Source organism: Cebus imitator, unplaced genomic scaffold (genome assembly GCF_001604975.1).
Source record: "Cebus imitator isolate Cc_AM_T3 unplaced genomic scaffold, Cebus_imitator-1.0 Scaffold30, whole genome shotgun sequence".
NCBI lineage: Eukaryota > Metazoa > Chordata > Mammalia > Primates > Cebidae > Cebus > Cebus imitator.
The window spans coordinates 5,767,554-5,777,527 of NW_016107345.1; positions in this window are offsets into that span (position 1 = coordinate 5,767,554).

The window sequence follows — 9,974 nt, forward strand, 5'->3', positions numbered from 1 at the left end:
GCAGGGGAAACTACCACTTTTAAAAGTACCAGAATTTATGAGCATTCCCTCACTACTGTAAGAACTGAATGGGGATACTGTCCCCATGATTCAATAACTTCCCACCAGCTCCTTGCCTTGACACTTGGGGATTACAATTTGAGATGAAATTTGGATGGGGAAACAGAGCTAAATCATATCACCACCTTACTCCTGTGAAAATGGCCATAATTAGAAAATCAAAAAATAACAGATGTTGGCATAATGTGGAGAAAGAGAACTCTTTTATACTGCTGGTGCGAATGTAAACCAGTACAACCGCGATGGAAAAGAGTATGAAGATTCTATAAGAAACTAAGAGTAGGACTACCATTTTATCCAGCAATCCCACCATTGGGCATCTACCTAGAAGAAAAGAAGTCATTATATTGAAAAGACACTTGCATATGCATGTTTATAGCAACACAATTTGCAATTGCAAAACTGTGAAACTGCCCTAAATGCCCCTTGACCGAGTGGATAAAGAAAATATGGCATATATACACCCTGGAATACTACTCAGCCAAAAAGAGGAATGAAATAATGGCATTAGCAGCAAGCTGATAGAATTGGATAACATAATTCTAAGATAAATTAATATTAATAAAGTAAAATATAGGCATTGTTTAGTTTAGAAATGCACTTAAATATACATATTTAAAAGTTAAAGAAAAATAGTACTTTATTTTTAAAATCTGACGAAAATATGAATACAAATTTATTGGTGTAGAATTCATTTAGTAGAACAGTGAAACACAGAGGGCCATTATTATTGAATACAAAATTATAGCTATGTGGACAAAATGTCTATTTAACTCAATTGTAATGTATTTTTATAATTTTGAGAAATCAGCAAAATCATGAAGATGACAAAAAGATGAACTTTATGTGAACTGTACCAACTGGTTGTTTTCTAGATCCTTGATGAAAGGCCTCTGATTCCACATCTATCCCGCTGAGTTTACAAAAAGGGAAGATAATTTAGAAATAATGTGCTGCTTAAGTGACAGTTCTGTGATAATAGGATAGCAACACTTAGGATAAAAAAAAAAAAGAGAAAATATTTCTAGATTATGTGTTATTTGACCCAAGTTATTAAATCCATTTTAAGATTCCCTTTCCTGAGATATTAATATAATGTAATCATTACATAGCAAAGGATGTTTGTGTGTGTAAAATAAGAAGCCGGTTTTGCATTAAACTTTACCTTAAAAAGGTATCTCTATCCTTGAATTAAGCTGATTAGGGCCTGATTAAAGATTCTAATTTAATAAGGTAGAGCTACAGGCAGGTTTTCTCCACCAATATGATTAAGCCTTAACACAGAGAAACTCAAAGTCTCAAAGGTAAAGATGAAATATCAACAAACATTATTCCCACCATTTTTCCTTCATAGACCACTTGGGTTTAGAAGAAACTAGAGTGTCCTGAGCCAAAGCCAAGAATAATTGTTTCTCACTAATCCAATCAGGATCCTATACATTCTGATGCCAGAAAGTGGGTGACAGTCACCTGGCCCTTATGTGAACTTTGTTCTTCCTTGTGCAGGCAAAGGAGAAGCAGAAAACAGTATCTTAAACAGAGAGGGTCATCCTGGGGCACAAGGCTAGCCCTGAGAGTTGAATACAAGGCCTTTGTTTTTACTATGTCAATTGAATTTAGTCCTAACATCTATGGGGACCATCCAAGAATCTTGAAGCTGGGCTCCCCAAACAAATCTTCTAAAATATAGTGCTTCAAATGCCAATTACACCCTTGCATTTAAATCATAATATTGGTTTCTAATTGGATCTGTTGTACTGTAACCAAGTTGTCGCTATTTTTTTAATTATTAAAATATACGGGTTTCAAATAATTTCCAGAAAAATATGACCAAAGAGAAAAAGTTTTATTTAAAAATGGCATTTGTTCTAGTGACCGCACTAGATAAAATGAGATAAACTGTAATTAATCTTATTATTCATAAAGTTAACACTTTTATCACCTATTTAGGGCCTCATAATGATTGATTGATTTAGCATAAATAAATATAAATTATATATATTATGAATTGCATATATATAATAAAATAAATAACATTTATTGTAAATAATAAATAATATTTAAGATATCACATGTATTTTCCAGTTCTGGCAATTGAGCAGTATTTTCTCTATCTCAGATTTTATAAAACTGTAATTGTAAAAGATCAGGTAATTTAAGACATTTCCACATTGGATTCTTACCAAAGTGACTTGTCTTTTCTTAAAAATTTGCCTCACTGAATAATCTTCTTTAAATAAACAATCAATATGCTTAGCTTTCCTGGTAGGTTCTGTTATTATACAAATGAGAATGACATAATGCCTGACTCCAGTGAAAGAAGAGATGAAAACTTCCATTTCCTCATCAACAGGCATTTCCTAAGTACCTATAATACCTGAAGTCTCTGTATTCGGGTTTTTGAGGAGATAATAAATAATCTATTGCTCCACTCTACAGAGAGAAACTGGATATGATCATGTGGAGGAAAAGAATAACTAATTCTTGTTTTAGTGGAGGAAAAGAGTAACTAATTCTCATGGAAGAAAGCCTGAGAATTCTCATTAAAGTGGGAGGGAAGGAAGATCTGTGAACAGGGAAATCTAGAGACACTTCTTTAGGAGGTGGAATCTGAGCTGAGCCTCAAAGCAGGATAACAATTGACAAAAGAGTAATGTGGAGAAACAAGTCTAGAGACTCAGGTAAGGTTTAAACTACGTGATATAAGTCAGGTGAAAATTTTAAGTGTTATTTTTCTTTCTCTAAACTATGGTTAGGGGGATATGGGGTGGGAATAGAATATTTTTAAATAGAGACAAGACGTAACCCAATTTTTGTTTCTAGAAGAGATATCTGGTTTGTAGCATGAATTGAAGGGTCTTATAGAGACTAGAATAAAGAAATAAACTACATGATATTATGCAGGAAAAGGTAAGAGCTACACTAGGAAAACAAGATAATCAGGCATTTAGCTAAGAAAAAGATCCACATGGATCAAAGTAATAAAGGTAGTCTTCAGGGAAAGGCAGAATTTGCAGTGATTCTGGAAGCACTCATTTATTTATTCAAGAAATATAATGATAACATCTTAGAAGCCCTTGAGTAGATGACATTCTTGTAGATGGAGACAGGCAACTAAATAACACTGGAATTTAGTATAATAAAGACTTTACTGTTAGAACTAAAATGTATTGGTGTAATGGGGACATTTATGGGATACACACAGACCATTCTTAAGATAAAGGGGCATTTTCTTGGAAGATTAACCTGGAAGATCAATATATGTTCTTTAAAGTGGAGAAGAGAGGGACAAATACCTGCCCAGGTGAAGTTAGAGGAAGAGCCTGAGATGAGAATGTTCATGTCTCCTAAAGAATTAGAAGAGTTTTCTAGGACTAAAACTTAGAACTAGCTCAGGACGAAAGGTATTGTGTGGGGAGATAAGTTTGAATAAATAAAGCCCTCACAATGTATGTTAAGGAAAGATGGAGTTTTCCATTTAAGGGTTTTAAGTAGTAACTTAGGTACATGTTTGAAAGTTTACTTGAGTAGTGTTGTACAGAATGAATTGGCTACAAAAAGATTAGAATCAGGAAAACTAGGCATGAACCTGTTCCATTATCTCACAGGAAATTGTTCTGGTGTCAAAAAGGAAAATTGTACAGGGAATGGAGAAAAGTGAATGGGTGTTAAGGATATGGCTTCAACTGGACTTGGTACTTGTTTGGCTGGGAGAAGCAAGACAGAGAACAATGCAGGAGTCAGGAAATTAGATACAGTGTTCAGTGTCATATAGATAGGAAATATAAGTTGTTTGAGCCCAAAATATGCACTCTTAATCTTTATGTCAGACTTGAAAAGATAAAAATGAATACTGGCTGAGCATGATGGCTCAGGACTGTAATCCCAGCACTTTGGGAGGCTGAGGTGGGTGGATAACCTGAAGTCAGGAGTTCAAGTCCAGCATGACCAACATGGTGAAACCCTGTCTCTATTAAAAATACAAAACTTAGCCAGATGTGGCAGCGCATGCCTGTAGTCCCACCTACTTGGCAAACTGAGACACCAGAATCACTTGAACCTGGGACGTGGAAGTTGCAGTGAGCCAAGATCGCACTACCGCATTCCAGCCTGGGTAACAGAGCGAGACTCCCTCTCAAAATATAAATATAAATAAATAAGTAATAAATAAATCCTGATGATGCCAGAAAAACTGGATATACATATGAGTAAAAATAAACTTTGTTATCCATTTCATACCATACACAAAATTTAATTTGAGCTGGATTCAGACCAAAACTGTAAAGCTTCTAGTGAAAAACAGAAAATATATTTGTAACTTCAGGTAGGCAAGATTTCTTTGACAGGGCACAACAAAACACTATGCTTAAAAGAAAATACATGTTAGAAAAATGTTAAATTGAATTTCATTAAGATTAAGACCCCTGCCCTTCCAAAGTTACCATTAAGACAGTAAAAGGACAAGTTATATTAGATTGGGAGAAATATTTGCATACATATATGTGAGAAAAAGTTGTATTTTAACAATATATAAATGACTCTGATAAAGCAGTTAAAGACAAGCGGCCCAATTATAAGTGGGCAAAAGACTTGACTGAGCGTTAACAATATGAAATACATGAATGGCCAAAATTACTGTAAGGTTTCTCACTGTCATCATTAAAATGGCAAATACAAATGAAATTTATTTCACACTCACTTGAATGTCTAAAAGTAAAAAGACTAAAAAAATCAGTGAAGATGCACAGCAATTGGTATTCTGAAGAATTTCTCAGAGTACAAAATTGTAAGTTATTTTTAGAAAACTGGTTAGCCATTTTTTTATACAGTTAAACACATATCCATCCATAATATGTCATTATTCTAAGTATTTATTTAAGAGAAATGAAGACATATACCCTAGAAAGTTACAATTGTATTCTTATAGCAGCTTGATTAATAATAAACAATAACTGGAAACAAATGTCCATCAACAGAATGAATGAAAATATGATATAGCTATACAATGGAATACTTCTCAGCAATGAAAAATATAAAGAATAATATAGATGAATCTCAGAAACATAGGTTGACTTAAATGATACACAAGAAATAGTACACACCATAATTTTATTCATATGAAGTTCAATAACAGAAAAAACTAATCTGTGGAGGCAGAAACTAGAATAGCGATTGCTTATGCATTGTGTGGTGGACTGGAGTAGGATATAAGAAAACTTTCTGCAGTGATAAAAATGTTCTACATTTTGTTTGAGGTGGTGGTGACTTCAGATGTTTGCATTTCTTAAAACATTAAATGGTAGGTCTAAGATCTTATTTATCTGTTTGTAAATTTTACCTCAACATAAAAAATACCTTTCTACCTCCCTCAAATCAATTTCACACTAAGATGATTTTACTATGGAGATAATGGGAAGGGGAAATAGTAGATTGAGCATCTCATTTTGTATGGGAAAATATGATTCGTTCTGATTAATCCTGGGCATTGTAAGAAAAAAATCAAGTGTACATATGTATAATAAGACCTAAGGGTTTGCAAGATTAGATATCATATATATAATACACAATTACATTTTGAAAATTGAAGCAAGAGAATACTTTCAAAACTACTATAAACAAGAAAGGATCAGAGAGAGAGTAAAGAAAACAAAGTAAGTTAAATAAACAAGAAAAAAAATCAAATATATTAGAACTGCAATAATATCAATGAGTAATATTTTTCTAAAGATGTAGACTAATTTCAACAAAATTTATAATGACTAAGACTTTTTTTAAGCATATTTATTTAGCAAGAATATAAAATATGATAGTATGTAGTATTAGTGCTGGTGGGAAGAAATATGTTCTTATGCACTCTTAAAGGTAGTGTAAATTGGAACAATCTATTTGGAGCATCAGCTTGGCAGGATCTGTCAAAATAAGAATTGCACATAGCATTTCACTCAACTTATTCTTTTATTAATCTTACCTATAAGCATGCAGACACACACATGCCCAAAGGTTTATCTACAGAGATATTTGTTATAAATCTTAAAAATAGTTATAAATTAGAAATCACTTGAAGCCAATAAAAATGGATAGGGCAAATGATAATCCATATATGCTATGATATATATTTAGCCATTACAATAAAAAAGGAAATCTATACTGGCATAAAAAGTCATAGATAAACACATATGTGTGATCATTTAAGTAAACTGCTGTGAAGGTGCGTGCGCGCACATACACACACACACACACACACACACACGCATATGAAAAAGACAATGAAGATACACACCAAACTATTAACAGTAGCTTCTTCTTCAGATAGAGTGTTGGGAGTTTTGGCTAAAAAGATTTTCATATGTTACTCTATAAGTATCTACATTTTTTTCACTAAAGTGAGAATATATTTATATTCCTTATATAATTATATTCATGTATTACTTAAATTTAAAGTAGAAAAAAATACCAAGATGGGAATGAATGTTTAGCAAGTAGATCACATCTCAGTAGAATATAGCATCAAACTGTGAGGTGGGTGTACCCACCTCAGTCTCTAACAAACTTCAGGGATTCCACTTCCATCTTTTGAAATATTAAAAAGTAAACATACAAAGACTGGTGTCTAAAAGCAATATCTTGGGAAGGAGAAAGCTTTATTTTTTTTTATGTGATGATATCTTCTCACTTTGATTAAAGCTGAAATTTAAGGGAAATAGTTTTTTTCAGTTGTGGCAGAAAGGTCTTGAAGAGCTAGAAAGGATTGGATAAATGGGGAATATATAAAAGCAATTCTTAATATTTTCTATACATCCTCAGGATTTGCGCAGGGGATGCTTTGGGCTAGATTTCCAGAATTCGTTTTCTAATATTATACTCCAGGACCTAGTATTTAAAATATATTTGCTGTTACAAGAATGCTTATTGTAAGTAAAAGAACCATCTATTCAGTTTGCGATTCTAAAAGCGATGGCAAGATGGAGAGATTTTCAAAGGTAAAGAGCATATTTCTAGATTGTGTGTAAGAAATTACAATGTGTTTTCATCACCTATACATATTTAAGCCTTCATTCTCAGATATTCTCACAATTAAGTGTGAATAATTCCTTATGTTTCTAAACTATGAAACACGTGACAAATTCAATAAATAAGTGAAAAATAAGGGATTAGAGAGTGGAAATGCATTTTGGTATTTTATTTGTTTACAAAATTTAAAAGAGCCTTTCATTTAGCAATGCACATGCACACGCATTCACAAATAATTTTAAAGGGGAATTTAGCACTCATTGAGAACTTATTAGAACTCAGTACATGTCTTTGTGTGCTGATTCTGTGCCAGACTTTTAGGACAAGTTGCAGGCCTTTGAACTGAACTTTCCTTTAGGGAGTTTGTATCTTAGTTCAGAGCAATAATATTAATAACAATAGACAAAGATGGGTGATGGGCTGCTATAATTGCTACAAAAGAATACTGAACAGAGAAGAGAATCAGAGCATGAGGGGACTGAAAAGATGTTTGTACTTTATACATGTAGGATAGCAGAAACATGAATGAAATGAGTGAGACAGGGCTGTATTTTGGGGGCATGTTATTTCAGGCAGGCAGAAAAAGCAGCAGATACAAGGTCCTGAGTTGAGAATGTGCCTGGAGTACTGAAGAAACATCAAAGATTTCAGTGTGGTTGCAGCTTACTGAGTGAATGGGGGAGTAGTGGAAATTCAGGTCAGAAAAGTTGTTAGATGGCAAATCATACAGAGCACTTTAGGGACTGATAAAGAGTTTGGATTTTATTCTACTGTGATGTAAAGCCATTGGAGATTTTTGAGCAGTTGGTGGCATAACCTGATTTGCACTTTTGCTACTGTGCCAAGAATAGGTCCAGGTCAAGAATGAAGTGGACAGTATAATAGATGGGACCAAGATTAGGTACCCTACATCCCAGTGTGCTGGAAAAGATCCTTGTTTTTCTACCTGTTGTTACTGTATAATTATTAGTAGCATCCCCATTCACCCTCAGGGAGAGACTATTACCTTTTATTGTCCTCTAAGAGGGTAATAATGAAGGTTATGTGAAGGGTCAGTGGAGAAATTTTAAAGACTCAGCAGCACTACTGGTAGGTGAGATGTAAGATGAAGAGAAAAAAGGAATCAAGAATGATGACAAGGTTTGATGGCTGAGAAACATGATGTAATGGTAGGACTATTGAAGAAGAAGTGCCGGAGGAGCAGTTGAGAGACTAAAAAAAAGTTGTTGGGGTATTAGAACTAATTTCTGAAACTAGAATTTGCTTGCAAATAATTTAATAAGAAAATATTTCCAGGAGAGACTGAGTGGGGAAGTATAAAAAGGAGGGGAAGAAGGCTGAGCAAGGATGCCATGATAAATAAAGTCCCAGATTACACCTGATTCATAAGGAATTCTAGAGCATAAATTCATCTCAGAGCTTTTCTTCTCTTAAGTCAATTTTGGTATGAGCTGACAATCAGGGGAGCCAATTTAAATTCCTAAGCACTTCAGTTCCTTGTGACTTCTAAGCAGCTCCTGTAGCCCAAGGGTTATCTTCTTTAGAAGGTGCTATGGACTCAATTGTGTCCCTTTCAAAATTCATGTGTTAAAGTCCTTAACTCTTAAGTTTAATGGTATTTGGAGATGGTATTTGGAACATAATTACGGTTAGATTAAATAAGAATTAGAAAATAATTGGGTTAGATCTCATGAGGGTGAGATCTGGGGCCTCATAAGATTTGTGGCTTTATAAGAATAGGGGAAAAAAAAATTGCTCTCTTTGCTAGGTGAGGACCCAGGAAGAAGCTGGCCATCTGCAAGCAAAGAAGAGGGCCTTTACCGTGAACTGCATCAGCTGGCCTCTTCATTCCAAACTTTTTAGCTTCCACAACTATGAGAAAATAAATGTTTGTTGGTTAAGCCACTTAGTCTATGTTGTTATTTAACAGCATCCCAAGCTAAGACAGACTATTACAGGTACAAGCTTAAAGAATGTTGAAGCTGAGAGAATAAGAAAGAGGTTAAGGAATCCCAGGGGCTTTGGGTTGGAGCACCAACTATAGTGAGTCTATAGTGTAAACTACAGAAATAGAAATTAAAGTCAAGAATTTACTTGAGCATGCACTGAGGCATATCAGATAATCAAACTAAATGGATAGGAAGCTAGATATACAAGACTTACAAGATAGGAGAGGAATAAAGATAGAAATATTTTAATCATAATCAAACAGATGCCATTTACAAATTTGGCTGTGTGAATGCAGGTAAAGAAGAGAAGCATAGTACTGTACGAGGCACCCTGTGAGGCACACATAAATGTGACATACAGTCTGTACCCTTAAGCAATCATAATCTTATTTGAAAAATAATAGGCTAAGACAATATGGCTTTCAAGAATTGACATCTGTGGTAGGTCTTCTTAGGGCTGTTAATTTAATTTCTTTAGACATTATAGATAATGTCTTTACCTATTGCTATACCTCTGTCTTCCACCCCTTTGCATGGGAAAAGTCAGCATCTTTTCTTCTCCCTTAAATGGAGAAACATCAGAAATATTTTACCAATTTTCAAGATACATAGTTTTAGGCAAAAGATCCGCAGATATATGATGCGGTGATATCTCTGAATATCCCATGGGTTTTCAAGTTACTTCAAATTGGTTATAAAATTCTCATAGCAAATGAATTTGAAAAATTATTAATAAAGCTCAAACAAGATTTCATGCTTTGAAGACAGGGTAACATAAAACAAATAATCATAGGGTGTTAAGAGTCCAGAAGAGTCGAGATTTGCTATTAAAAGGATTAACAGGCCGGGCGCGGTGGCTCAAGCCTGTAATCCCAGCACTTTGGGAGGCCAAGGCGGGTGGATCACGAGGTCAAGAGATCGAGACCATCCTGGTCAACATGGTGAAACCCCGTC